The sequence below is a fragment of the Canis lupus genome, chromosome 25 (assembly GCF_011100685.1).
Source record: "Canis lupus familiaris isolate Mischka breed German Shepherd chromosome 25, alternate assembly UU_Cfam_GSD_1.0, whole genome shotgun sequence".
Classification (NCBI taxonomy): Eukaryota; Metazoa; Chordata; class Mammalia; order Carnivora; family Canidae; genus Canis; species Canis lupus.
In genome coordinates, this window is record NC_049246.1 from 39,551,209 (window position 1) to 39,566,630 (window position 15,422).

At 39.1% G+C, this 15,422-nt stretch overlaps 1 long non-coding RNA gene across 5 annotated transcripts in view; it reads left to right on the forward strand.

Annotated features, from left to right (window-relative positions):
- Positions 1-15,422, forward strand: part of LOC102157117 — a 56,455-nt gene that overhangs the window by 16,922 nt on the left and 24,111 nt on the right. Inside the window, exon 4 of one of the 5 annotated variants that reach the window (XR_005378752.1) lies at positions 1,797-1,860. The exons of 3 other annotated variants lie outside the window; for them this stretch is intronic. This is a non-coding gene — a long non-coding RNA (uncharacterized LOC102157117). Of the gene's footprint in view, positions 1-1,796; positions 1,861-10,366; positions 10,901-15,422 lie in introns of those variants that run through there. One more of the 5 variants, XR_005378754.1, reaches the window with a different exon arrangement.

Genomic DNA, 15,422 nt, shown 5'->3' on the forward strand with positions numbered 1-15,422 from the left:
GAATTATTTTTTTCCTTAAACAATGGCAATGTATTGTCTCATAGTTCTGGAGGCTAGAAGTCCAAGATCAAAGTGTTGGCATGGTTGGTTCCTCCTGGAATTTTTTCACACCCAGAGAGATTATTCCTTTCTTATGAAATTCTGATGACTCTGTAAATATGATAATTTTCATTTAATATAATAAGTATCTTCTATGTCATTGAATGTTTTCAAAAATTAAATCGATGCATTTTATTCCATAGTACAATGATGGTATCATTTGGTTGACCATAGTCTATTATCAGTACTGGGTTGGTTCTAATTTTTGAATATTACAAATAAATATTTAATAGGCATTGTTGTACATAAATCTTTGCTTAATCTCTGACAATTTTTGTAGGATAAGTCCCTGAATATGAAATTACTAAATCAAAGGGAAAACAAATATTTTGAGGCCCCTGTCCAAAATTATCAAATTGCCTTTCTGAAAAAGCAGGCCAATTTATAGTCACACCTGTTAAGTGAAAAATGTCCATTTCTTAAACCCATAGAAATCATTTTTGTATTTATCTTTGACAATTTAAGAGTCATGACATGGTACATCACTGTTAGTTTTACGTGCACTTTCTTAACAATTAATATGGTTGAACAGAGTGATTCCTATTAGTCAAGTGTTCACTCAAGCCAAAATGTTGCTAGCTCAGACCTCCTCAGCACTTTCCTTACTCAAAGCAGGGACAAGCGGAAGAAGCAAGGTGTACTTGAATTCTGGATTTGGTTTCCTCTTCTTGGCAATCCTTTCATTCATAATACCAGCTTCATTCATGAAATCTCATTATCTAACCAGGAAGTGAGATATTTACTTAGAAATGTAGACTACAGTGAATCATTGAAGTGTGTGAACATTATAAATAGATTCTTGTGGATACTAAGAAAGATGCTTGTAAGTTTTAAAATATAAAAGAAAGCCTAAGTCAGTCAACTCTGAAGATAGGACTGCAAATTCCCATCTGTATAGCTGATATGGTTAATGTTAAGTTTCAAGAATCTAATGTCAGTATTTGTATTTCAAATTGACCATTTTATTATCTGGTGTGTTGGCTATAGTTAACAACTTCAATAATAAAAACAAAAATCATTAATACACATAGACCAGCATATTAGATCCTAGATTTAATAAGAAAGAGAGATCGATGTTGCCCTAAAAGAATTGTGTAGGGCAAGTAGATATTCACTGCAAGAAAGTGCTAGATATAGTGTGATTATATTTTTGAAATATCTGAACTGGCTTTTACAGATATTTAAGGGTATTTTCTTCTGTAGCCTATCTTTTACCCTTTTCCAATCCAACCACCTAAGCCTTCTTCATTTATTATCTCAGAGGAGGCATATAGCCAGACCAAAAGTAAAGGTGATAAAGACCACTCATTCTTCTATTTCAAAAATCTTTACCCTAAGGGAGTTGAAAAGCTTATTTTAGTCATTCTGGGGATTTGAGAAGTGAGTTCATCCACTAACACCTGCCCCAGTAGTTGATATCTTCTCCCTGGACAAGAGAGAAGGGAAGAAAAAGGAAGTGCTGAGAAGAAAGAAGTGAATTGATACTAATCATAGGGGCCAACTGGCCCCCAAGAGTGTGCCCAATATTAGGAAACTCAGAAGCAGCAGACAGGCAGCAAAATCAAAGAGATAAAAAGAATGAGAATGGTTTCACAGTGTAGGTGCTCGTAGGTATACAAAACAAGAGACTGCTTTATGGGTTCTCATGTTCTGGCATGGCACAGAAAAAGCAGAATAATTCTCATGTGCTTTCTTAGGACATCCCCAAACAAGGCAGTTGCAGGTGGGAATGAGGGCATATTCACAGTCACATAGAAAATGGTAAGTAAGAACCAGACCGGATGATGCATGTCTGTGATAGATGACATCAAGGATTAAAGGCATTATACATCCTTCACTGCAAGCATTTTGGCACAGCTAAGGTCAGATTCCTATCCAGTAAATAGGTAAGAACAACATCTCCAAATGTGGTGGCAACAGAAGCCTACCAAGTTTGTGCTTCTTTCTCAGTGGTAGAGGATGCAAGATGCAATACTTTGTCCTCTTCTTCACAAGGGATTTCACAGCATATTCTAGACCATTAGATCCCTACAGCTTTACTGATGTGGCCTACCACATCTTGAAATATGGTATAATTTATCTCTCATCCTCTGGAGCACATGTAAATTACAAAGAACTTCAAATATCTGCTATTTATCAGTCCAATTTGCTCTATCAGTCCAATTAACATTATCTCATCAATACAGTAGACTAGGTTCTGCAGATATCCAAATGGTCCAATCCCTTTGGACTATATTATAACAAAAGCAGGGAGGATTAATTATCCCTGGGAAAACATAATAAATGTATACTATTTTTGTTTTTGTCCCACATCAACGCAAATTGCATCTGAACCTACTTCCTCATAAGGGTGGAAAAAAAATATATGTTCACCATATTGATCACTTCATACAATGTACTGAGGCTGTGTTAATCTACTATAGCAAAGTCACGGACCTGGCCCAGCAACTGCAATTGGGAATGTCACTTAGTTAAGTTTGAAGTAGTCTACTCTTATCCACCAGGACCTATCTGGTTTCTGTTGGGCCCAGCTGATGGATAAAGTCTGGATATAATGCACACTTTAAGTCTTTAAAGGTGACATTAATATCTTCCATTTCTCCTGGTATGTGACACTGCCTTTTATATACCTCTTAGCTGGGGTAGTGGTGTGGAGTAGGGACAGGGACCATTTCAAAAATTTCTCTTTGGCCTTATACATTTTGTGTTAAGGTATTTCTTATCCCCACAGGCCAAGGAAAAAATATGAGGATTATAGGTCCAGAAACTGGGAGAGGAACCATGACTTTCTTTGGCATAGCTGCCCTCAGCCTCCTGATCATCCATCCATGATTTCTTTTGATAACATAGATTAAGCAGTATCATTATTGGCCACCCATCTATCTCCCTGCTAGGATGTACTTTGTTAACAACCTAACTCTCTGCATGTCAGGCTTCTTCACTGCTACTCAACCTTGACTCTCATTACAAAAATTAAGCCCTCATTCATTCAGAGGTTAAGCTTTATTACTTGGTCTCTATTATTTTGGAATCCTATAATCCCCTTTTCTATTAGGAAGCCAAGATATACAACATCTCCTATCATTAGCCCTAGCATACAGAGCATGGCCACTACTGAACTTCCCAGTAATATGAGTACCCCCTTACCATCATATTCCTCATCACTTTGATAAATGAGGGGTATTTCAAATCCTCCCATAGAACATAGTTAGCTGGTGGGGTCTCCAGCCTTCCTTGGAATATCCAAGCTACATCAAGTGTATTCACTCCTCTAAGCCTTGGATACATTATTACTCCATTATCTTCCACAGAAATTCTGATACTTGTATTTCATTTTGTATAGGCCATTTCTTTTTCTCAAACTCATAAAAGTCATCCTAGCAGTATATTAGTGCAGTCTCCCTGGCTTCTGGTCAGGTGATAAATTCTGTGTCCTGGGAAAATATTCCTATACTGATCAGTTTTTCAGTCCAGTGCTCCCTGGATCATGTCTATATTTACTCTCATAGCTCCTGCAGGTACCTACTGGCTGGGCCATGTCGCAACATTAGCCTCTTTCTTTCCTTAGCAGGATAGCATTTCCCCAGGTGGATTATACTATAAGTTGGTCCTGATTTGGTGTCTAGGAAGGGAAGTAGTGGTGGACACTATGGCAGGTAGGGTGCATGTTGTCTTACAAGCTAGAGGCTACTGAAATGTCTTCAAGCCAAAGGGAGCACGGTCCTCTAATAGAAATGAGAAGGCCAGTTCTGCAGGCACAAAGTTTTAGAGGAATCCAAGTTTTCAAGGTTCTTGAGTACATCAAATTAGATGTCTTCATATCAAGTCTCAACATGTCATGCATTTCTAGTCAAGGCCTTGACCTTGGCCTGGCATATTTGCCAGAGTTGAATATTAGACCATACCTAGAACTCTGCTACAGACCTATCCTCATCACCAGGTTTTTCTGGCTCCTGAATACAAGAAATGAAAGTCTCATCATACAGAGGTAAGGAGGCCTTCTGAGTTTCACACTTCATCTTCAGTTGGTGATGAATCACTCAGTTTTCTGCAATGCATCCAGAGCTCCCAACAGCAATCTGATTCCCTGGACCTTATAAGTAGAATTCTCCCCCTGTATCTCCCAAATGCCTGAGAAATAGTACCAGCTAATGCATTCCCTTCCACAGAGATCGTATCTCCATCTCATCTGCGGTGAACACGTTAACACTAGCACAGTCACGGTATACAGCGATTGCTTGTATTCCCACCTATGTCTGGGTCTTTGGTACAGTAGTCTAGCTCCCAAACTTCATTTCGGAGTCTGCTTCCTAGAACTGCTCCTAATACCTACCACCTTAGGTCAGGTCCCTTGAAAGAGAGAATTGTGTGCTGAAATTTGTTTGGAAATATATTTGGGAGCACAGGCAAAGACCTAAATGAAGCAGATTTGGGCAGGGATGGAGCTAAAGAGCAATGCAGTTATAACTGAGGTCTCAGATAATTCTTTAGGGAGCTCTGGGCTGGGAGAGACTCTCAGAATTGTCCCATATTGAGGCTAGGGGGTGAGCCTTTGTACTCCCATTTCAATCATCATTGGATATGTCTTGCTTCCAGGAAAGGGCTATAACCTAGGGCACCTCTTTTAAGCCAAGGTCAAGTTTCAGGGTGGAATGAAGCTGTGAGCTCTCCAGAGACAACACTCTCCTCAGCTGGGGGAATAGATATCTCTGTGCTGATAAAGGAATCTGGGAAGAGTACCCAGGGTCCATTTCACCTGGTTAGGGCCTCCAATTCACCCCCCCTCCAAACATAGCTACAATGTATATAAAAAGCATAGGAAACCCCAAGTTGACTAAAATTGTTTTTGCTACCACTCTAGCAGGATAGAGATTCTAAAGACACGTAGAATAATATCGGTAACCATAGCGATGTTACCTTAACCTCTTACATATGACAAAAAAAAAAAAAAACACTACTACAAAATTAATTTATAAATATCCTAGTCATTTATTCAACTATATTGCCAAACGTCTTGCCTTGTGTGTCTGAGCTAACTGTGGTTCAAAATACAGAGATAGATAACAAAGTCTGACTTCATGGATGTCAATCTTACAAGGGAGGTCTGGCAATGAGAGCAGAATGAAGTATCCAATTGTCTGGTCAGAATTATCTAGTGGGTTCTAGTCTGAACGATGGCAAGTCTAAGGTTTACCTATGTGACAACTATGTCCAGATCACTTTTTGCCAGTAGAGTATGGACCCCAGGAATACCAGACTGCCCGAGTCGAAATCTGAACTTCATCACTAAGTACTTACAGTAAATTATTTTAACCTTTCTGGGGCAACATCTATGTGGATCAAATGGTGATTATTATTGCATATAAATCGTGGGGTTGTTGCAGGGATTAAAATTTAAAAACTCACACAAAGTACTTAACACTGTGCCTGGCACATAGTAATCACTATGTAAATATCAACTGTCATACATCGTCTCACCCTCGTAGACTTAAAATCCAGTTCCAGTTATTAAAATTCAAGGTACTCACATTTCTCTTTTGGATAAAGCATATGAAATGAGGTGCATCTGGCATACACTCAGACTGGGGTGGGATCGTGTAGAAATATGGGTTATTTTTGATGCCACCAATTCTGCCCTTGGTTACTAATTATTCATGTAATTTAGAAATCAAATCCATAATTATTAAAGGTGGAACAGTTGCTTTGTTGCTCAGCTATTCCCTGATCTAAATTTCATGTCATTCATAGTAGGCGGGCCATCCAGAACGTCGTAATCATGCCTCTGGGATGACTTACCCAATATTTGTTTGTTTATTTGTTTACCTCTAGAAGAAGGACCAACTGCTAACCCATTCCATTATGCATGTACCTGGGTTTCCCAAGTCTTTGCATCCAGACTATCTTCTATCACTATACTTTTCCTATCATGAAATTCAACAGTTATATGGGCGGGGGGAGGGGGGGATTATACGAAGAAAATGGAACTTGTCCTTGTTCATCATGGAAAAGAGAAACTATCTCTGCCCATAACCTCCAGGACCGCTTGGCTGCAAAGCAATAATGCACCACCCGGGCTGGGCTTCCTGCTTCTTTTGGTACCACTGGGACTGGCTTAGCAGAGAAGACAAAGCAAGAAGCAGAGCATGAGCAATTCACACTACAGTGGTATTCTTGCTACCTGCAAGACTAATTGAGGAGGCTCGCGTGTGAGAGTTACAGCCAGCCTCCTGGCTTCCCAAACAATGACACAATGGCTATCACACACTACAGTGCACACGCAGCTTGCAGAGGCACCAGCTCACTACAGCAGATGCTTAGCACCTGGCTGTGCTGTGAGCTGGCAGGGGCACTCACCATATCCTATGCTGCAAAATCACAGGAAGGGCTGTTTATAAACCTGCGAAAGGAGGAAGCGTCTTTAAAGGGAAAAGGCTTTAGAGGAAATCCAGCTGCCTGGCACATTAAGCTGTTTCCCCTGCCTTCATCTTCCCGGGGACCTTGCAGTAAGTAACGCAAAAATGACCATTATATTTTCGAAACACCGCAGAGTGTTCTTGGGACCCAAGGCAGTATAGCCGGTTTGCTGGGAAGCTGCATTTGGGAGCTGGTAAGAGCATTTCCTCCTAAATTGCTGAATATCTAAGACTTTATGTGAAAGTCATCAGATGAATGTCTTTAACCCCGTTTTGCCTGCAGTCCGTTGGGCATTCCGTAGGTGTTTCAGCGCTTAATAAAACATGTCAATAAAGCAAAAGAAAGAACTGGGCTGAATTCTAAGAAGCTCCAAGTTAGACCTTCCCTGCAAATTCAGATGGGTAACACAGGACTCGATCACAGTTCTGAATCACAGCCACCAGGCACTTGGTTGATTTCGTGCAATTTACCAGAATGACAAAGATCGCCACATTGCAGCATAACTCTTCTGCATACGGAAAAATCTAATGAAACCACTGGGGAAATTAGTTTTAACCTAGTGCCCAACTGTAAATCTTTCTATGGCTGGTCACAAATTTAATCTTTGGCAAAGCTCTGGTTTTCAGCTTTTCCGTTGTTTTGCCCTACAAAGCTTAGGGTGCAATTGAATCATTGCCAAAAATGATCATGGTTAAAATTAAACCATATCCTCATATCCTCTCTCTCTCTCTCTCTCTCTCATTCTGTCTCTCTCTCTCTCACACACACACATGCACACACACACACAATTCATTTGAAGCAAATACCGACAACTAGATTTTACTCCCAGATACCAGATAACATGAGAGAGAGAAAGAGAGAGAGAGAAGGAGTGCAAAGAGTCCCTCCTGGCACTCTGTGTACAAATGCGTTTTCTCTCCACCACTTTCCTTGTGAAAGTGTTAAGAATATTACGTTAGAATGCTTTTGCAGGACTCCAAAGATTACCATCACCGTATTTCAGAATCACACATAGAATTATGATTTCCCTTCCAAGTCAAGTGCCGGCCTGAACCCCTGGAAATGCCTTATTCTTACTCCTTCCCACTATTCAAGAAACTCCTGATGTGAAAGTCATCGGAAGTTTGAAAGGACCAAACACAAAGCCACACTACTTTTCTCCTCCTAAATCCCTCTCAAAGAGTCACCTCTGGCCAACTGGTTTTCCCTACCTCAGCTTCCTCCAGACAGCTTAATCCCAACCTACAATATTGAACATTCCTGACTCCTACATCCCACTGACCCCCTAATCTTTTAAATCACTTCCCACTCCCCTTTCCCACATTCCTTGGATTTACCCAACTTGTGTGATTCAGGATTACTTTGCTTATTTACCTTGGGTCACCCTGGGATACCCAGAACTATTCCAGGGCTTGGTGAGTTTGCTGTCCCCTAAGGAAGTTAGAGGTAGATGACCTATAAATCCAGATTCTAGGACACTAATACATGTCCTAAATGCCAGATTTAGCATGCCAGATTGAGCAAATAAACATGGAGAGTATTCAATAAAATTTGAATTTTGAATAAACAATATCTTTTGTGTAAGCGTGTCCTTCGCGATATTCGGGGCATATTGAGAACCAAAATGTATTTGCTGTTTACCTGACATTTGGGTTTCTCTGAACATCCAGTGTTTTATCTGACCACCTTAGCTGAGTCTGGACATGGTGAGGAGGAAGTCAAAGCTTAATTAACCGGTGATATTCCAGAAGCATAGCTCAACAATGTGACAGATGATCCATGCCTTGCCTTAGAGTTTAGGAGAGCCTGTAGCAAGAAGGGCAAATCAAGGGGCTCTGGGTGGCTTAGTGGTTGAGCATCTACCTTTGGCTCAGGTCATGATCCCAGAGTCCTGGGATGGAGCCCCGCATCAGGCTCCCCAGGCTCCAGAAGGAGCCTGCTTCTCCCTCTGCCTATGTCTCTGCCTCTCTGTGTGTGCCTCTCATGAATAAATAAATAATCTCTTAAAAAAAAAATAAGGACAAATCAAGGCATGCAACTGCCCTTCCCTTGCCCAACACCCATGGCCAGTATCCTTGATCAGTCAAGATACCTCTTTCTGGTTTCATCACAGCCCCTCAGGCATCTATTACAAATTAATCAGATCTTGCTTGTGAGATGAAACTTTACAGTAATCTTTGGCCTTGACAGGACTGAGAAGGTGGAAATATAGAATTACTCAGGCTTGGTTCCCAGGCAAATCTCAATGCATTCTCCTATAGTCTCTGAAAAATGGGGGAAAAAACAATTACCTTAAAAAGCTATAAAACTGTAGAGTTGTTACTAGGTAGCTCAGCTTTGGTAATAAATGATTCTCTGGTAGCGGCTCTAAAATATGGATTATAATCTACATTGGGCCTCTTAATAATGCACATTCTGTGGTTCTTTCAGCTAAACAATGCATAATTCATATAGTGTCATTTTTATATACATTCAGTGACCACATATTGGCCACCTAGTGAATGAATGAGTTAAAGTTACTAAAATACTGTATTTGCAAAATTAAATTCTTGTTTGAGTAGAGCTTACTGATGAGTCTAATACAGGGTGCTACCTCACCATGTAACACTAGAAGGTTGCACAACTCTGAGAGCAACTTGTGGAATTCCTGCAGATTTCAGGAAGTGTACTTGGTTATCTGTGCGGTCTTAGCGTAGCCATGGTTTCCAAATGCCTTCTACTTATGAATTACTTTTGGCTTAGCTTCTTCATTCACATTGGACTTTGTTGTGGATTGTTTGGTTAACCCCAGAGTGTAGAGTGATATATGCTTCTATCAATGGTACTTGAGGACCATAATTTTGCAATCACTAGACTTTAAGTCATATATACATTGTGACTCAAATGCAAATCATCTCTACCACTCTGTGAAGGCAAACCACAAAAATTTGCTTATACAGTGACACGTTCCCTCTTATTACGATATTCTTTTTCCTCTGTAGGGTGGGAATGGATAGAATAAGTGGGCTTTGGGGTCTCTTGCCCTGCCAATCACACTATGGTAAAAAATTGTTTGAAAAATTCTTTTCTAGAATAGTGATAGTCAACTGTAATCAGGTGATGTTAAATACTAATACATTAGTGATATCATTAGGTCAGACTTTTCTTCTCAAGAAAAATGTCATGCCAAGAAATATTAATTCTATGATAATAAGATTCCAATCAAAATCACATCACTATTTTTTTTAATTAGACTAAGCATAATTGACTCTTTCCATTTCTTTTCCCATGAATATTTGTCTCCTCTTCCTTTATTATGTTTACTGACAGTTGCTAGCAATCAAGTAATGGCAAAGCCAGATCTTTTTAAAAACTGTACAGGAAAAAAAAATCTTTGAATAGACAAACTCTTTTCTATTTAATTTCTTTTTCTTTTTTTTTTTTCTGAAAACTGGGAAAGTACTTCCTGCATTCTATTTCAGGACTAGGCCACTTTGGTCTCTTTAGGAACATAAACCAAATGTGTCACAAAAAATTAGTGACTTATGAAATCAGTGGAGTGGGTGTTGACCTGTATTTTGTTTTAGAATAGGCCAGAATAGGATAGCATAGCATAGACGACATACATTTCCCCCCCTGAAAAATTGTCTTCAGATGCAAGTGCATGAGCACACATCTTCTATGCCACAATGTAAAATGAGTATCTTGCCATGTGGAAGGGTGAGTTTAAAAAAAAAAAAAAAAACTTGAAAAAAACATTGCCCTAGACTAATGTTTCTCAAACTTAACGCATAAAAACTACCTGGGGATCCTGTTAAAATGCAGTTTCTGATTCAGCAGATCCACAGTAGGGCATTATATTTTGCATTTCCAGGAAACTCTGAAGTCATTCTGATGTTGCTGGTCCTGGGATCACAGTTTGAGTGGCAACACCCTAGAGGAAGAGCCACAAGTCATGTGCAAAGGAAGACTAGCCCTGTACAGGAATGGCAAATGGAAACCCTATATTCTTATATATCCCACTCCAGATACCCAACTAGCATGAGGAGCCTCCTATCATGGAATCTAGCTAAAGTAGTTCTTTCTACCAGAACCTCAGACTGCTTATCCTCCTTCTTCTGTTGCCTTATTTTCCTCCATTCCAATTTCCAGAACCCAGTTGCCTTTTCCAGTCATCTATGTGTTCTTGTACCATCCAGAGTAAATTCTCCATCTGGGTGACTCCTATTCATCCTCCAAAATTCCCCTTTGAAAGTTTCCTTAACTACTCCCTTGCCCTGTGTGTGTGTGTGTGTGTGTGTGTCCCTGGTAAAAGAGAATTCCAAGTACCCACATTAATCACTAACTACCCATAGGGTTTATCACCTGTCCTGGTACTCTAAATATACTTGCCACTCTAGGATTTTCAGTTGACATCAAGTTTTGGTCGATTATATTTCTATTACATTTCTTCCATTTTCAGATATATTTGTTCTTCAAAAAGTTTTCCAGCTAAACATTAATGCCTATCTCAGAGAATTATTGATTTGCCTTAAGCAGAATTATTATATGTCATCCCCTTTAACTGCTGCCCTGAAATGTTTGAATTCTGCATATGATGCTTCTGGTGTTCCTAAAGCCATCCCCAAGCTCTTGCTATATCTGCATCAAGGGCAAAGACAGTCTAAAAATGGTACTATTCGTATAGGTATTATTCAGGATTAGCTGAAGAATGATTTTAAAGGCAACATGGTATGACAAGCATGTAAAGTGTATTTTCTCCTTTGATAACATGGTCTACTCAAGATTTCCAATTGTATTCTTATATCCTTTTTATCTGTTATTATTACAGAATGATGTATTCTACATAAATACATCTTGAATTAAAACTTCACCCCTATGTGTGTTTCATGAAGTAGATGTTCAAAGCTTTTTTTTGAAAAGGGTATGGTATTTCGATTTTAATCATTTTATGTTAAGTATTTCCAAGCCATATGATACGCTTGTTTGCTTAAACAAGAAATTCTAAATTTGATCTACTTTTTCTGGATTGTTAGCATTATGACCATCAATCTATAACAAGAATTAAGACTTGTTTTGTTGTTGGTGGTGGCTTATCTTCTTTCTTCAGTCTTCCCTTCCTTTATCAGCTCTTTTCAATGTATTTTATCCTGAAGAAAAATGACCAAGTCCTTAGAATTATAAGAAAAGTAGGGGCTGGGAGTCAGAAAGCCTGAGCTCTAGTACTGATTAATTCTTAACCAATGATAAGAATTTATGCAATCCCTCTTCCCCAGCTTCAGTTACCTGATCTGAAAAGTATGTGAGTGACATGATCTTGAAGGTCCCCTCCAATTTGAGAAGTTCTCTTCTCACCCTTTTTCCCTGTAAATAGCCATCCTGCCTTCCATTCCCCATACTCACAATTTTCACACTCACACTTCAGCCTGGAAAGTGCTTCTTCCATGACACTCAACACCTTGCCCCACCTTCTTACTATTTCTCTGGTCTCAAGGACACATCACCACCTCCAGGGCACCTTCTTTGAAGCTCCAAATCCTGGATTATATGCCTCCCCTGGGTGCTCCCATAATATCCCTACCACTTCATATGCATTGTGTGTAATTGCCTGTCTTGCTTCACCTGACTGGGTACAGCAGGAGGGAAAGGGCTTACCTTCATTGTCCCACAGCCCTAACATGGGTCCTGCCATGCAAGAAAGGATGGAGCATTGACAAGGGGACTTAATGAAAAAGCACCTTTATTCATTCAGGAAATCAATAAGCCCAAGTGACCATGGAGCTCCCTAAAAAAGCATGATGCAAGAATTCGGAACACTAGCTCTCCTTTTTTTTTACTCTTCTGTTGAGATTCAAGCAGCTAGAAATAGCCTCTGGATAAGCTTCTTCCTTGTATAAATTACTCTAGATAAGTTATTTTTCTATGCATGTAGAAAATTTTCATTTTGTTGAAAATCTTCCAAAAACATAGGTTGAAGTTTATGTATTTCTCTTCTCTCATAACTTCTTAAGGTAAAGTGTTTTGATTCAAGGGAGGTGAGAGGAGAAGTTACCTCACCATGGGTTGGATGGATCTTAACCCTAATATCTCTCTTAGATCCTGCCTTGACCCATGCAAGAAACCCTTCTCTGCCCTTTCTCTCTTTAAAAGCGAAAGACGAGAAAAACACCAAAAAAATCTTCCTTGTATTGGAACTCTGTCAATAACTACAGGGCACTGGATTGATCACTATGGTGTTTTATGAGTTTTCTCATTTTGCATCTACACCTTCTGAAGGTGTGGAAAAAGTACCGTGGATTCATCTGCAAAGAATGAGTTGCATCCAAATAAGATTCACAGCATGAAAGATAAGTAAATTTTTATATTTTGCTACTTGACAGAAACTATTTTTCTGAAATTTAATAAATCCAGTTGGTTTATCTTTCTTTGAAGAGCTTAGAGGTGCCTAAATGCTGAGTATTATTAAGAGATACTTAATTGACATTTTTTATGACATGCTACCCAAACTATCCCTTCCAGTAGAAGATGTGACATTTGTACACATCATCCTTGTCTACTAAGTATGCTTTTTTTCTTTCCCTTGTATTCTTCTAAGTTGACCAACTCCAAAATATTTTGCTTTAGGATGAGCATAACTGTCAAGTAAAAGCTCATTGTTTTTAAGTCAAAATTACATCTAGTTAATGCTACAAATTCTGTCAATCAGTTTCCCTTATTATTCTAGAAATATATATGAGAGAGTTTGATTTTTTTCAAATTCTCAGTAATCATAGAACAAGATTGGGTCCTAATTGCTAAAAATGGCTTAGGGAGGATTCCTCAAAGACCCATTAAGTCGCTGTTGGCACCACTGAGACCTTGGTTTCACAACAAAGAGAGCTAGAAGGAATAACAATTGAGCAGAAAGAAAAAAAGAGGTTACAAAAAAAAATTTTTTTAAGCTCTTCAAATTGCACAATTAAGATATATCTGGAATAACAAACATTGGAAAGACAGCATTGCAGTATTTATTTTGCAGAATAACACTTTAAGAATTGGTTTGTTTACTATCAGGTTTTCACTCCTGTTGTCATCCTTTTATAAATAATGTTTTCACATATATGGAGACAAGAAGCTTCCTGCATTAAAATTGTGCTATTGTTCCCAAGCTCTAAAAGTTTCATTGTCTACATTTGAATGCTAATACATGTAGCCTAGAATTCTCATTAATGTTTGATTTACATACCTACCCCCAGGAAATTTTTACCCCCCTTCCTTCTGATTCTCAATTGCATATTTGTCCTTGTGTCACATGGGAGAAATTCGAGAGGAATTTAGGACTTTTGCCAAATTCTCTAAATTCTTGAATCCTAACAGTTCAAGTACGATGAAACAGGAAATCCAAAGGGTATCCTCTGAGCAGGAAAACACCTCCTCCCTCATCAAAGGAATACAGTAAAACAATCCCTTATTTCAGGGAACTTGACTGGACTGTGAGAAGGGTGGCATACCAGATTATTACAGAAAATTCCTTCAAAAACTACTTGAGCCAACTCTAAATATCAGTCTCCATCACATGGCTCAGCTAGGATGCTAATTTGTCCAGAGAGTAGAACCAAGATGTCCTTCTACCAACAGACCTAGGTCAGGGCTATTTAAAGTTTCCTCCAGGGACTAGTGCTTGTCTTCAAACTGTTTATTACCTGTCCATAGTGCCACAAGCACAGAAATTGGAAGTATTTAGAAACTATTTAGTCAATTGACTTGCCTAATCAGCAGACTTATGTTTGTAGATCTTTTCTTTCCTTGGAAATAAAGCATAAAACCTGGTCCTTCATCATATATAGTGTGAAAAGTCATGAAGTAGGTGTTCCTTTAGGCACTTCTAGATTGTTGTCATTGGTGATGGATGGGCATAGCTATGGAAAGAGCCATTCAGACACAAGAGATGGCTGCCTAGGGTGTCCCCCAACTATTTGAAATCTTCCCGGGCTGAGGCACACTGGGGAGGAAGGGCACCACCACTATTGCCCAACCCAACATCAGAAAAAATGTTGTAGGCTTTTTTTTTATTATCATTAAACCTTCATGAAAATGGAAAAAATAATAATTTCTCACTAGGAAATGGTACTGGAGCCTGACTCTCCCTCAATTACATACGGATTCAAGATAATTTGCAAAAACACTCTAAACTGGTAACTGCCCTCCCAGAGTTTCAGCTACGATACAGTAGCATAGTAAAGGATGCTTCATTCTGCAGGTTCATTGTCCAGAAGAATTTTAAATAGAATTAACAACACAGGGGATTGGAGTATCTGTTATTCCACCAAAAAGTTAGATGCACTTAGACTATCAGAGAATTTTCACATCCTTAGAGGATCTGGGAATGATCATAAAAGACTTACTACTCAGGGATATTTTTTCAAAATTCTAATTCTCTTCTTGATGGCATAACACTCAAAATAGAGTGTGTAGGGCAGCCCCAGTGGCTCAGCGGTTTAGAACCACCTTCAGTCCAGGGTGGGATCCTGGAGGCCCGGGATCGAGTCCCACATCAGACTCCCTGCATGGTGCCTACTTCTCCCTCTGCCTGTGTCTCTGCCTCTCTCTCTCTCTCTCTCTATGTCTCTCATGCATAAATAAATACAATTTTTAAAAAAATAGAGTATGTATAAATTAGAAGCATCCAAACTTATAACTAAGGTAAGCCATTTCAGTATGACCTGTGACTGGCAGAGTCTGGACTGCTTGTTGAGAGCCAACAATATTAATCTATAAGTGAATATGTGTGAATATTGTCAGAGAAAACTAAGAACGATATCTTTTTGGCCCTATAAGGCATTTTTCAAGTTAGGATAACACACCAAGTGACTTTAAGTACATCTTATATCTATTAAAGTACAACTTACATCAATTTATTTTGATTTGCAAAACTAACTGATACTACCCAA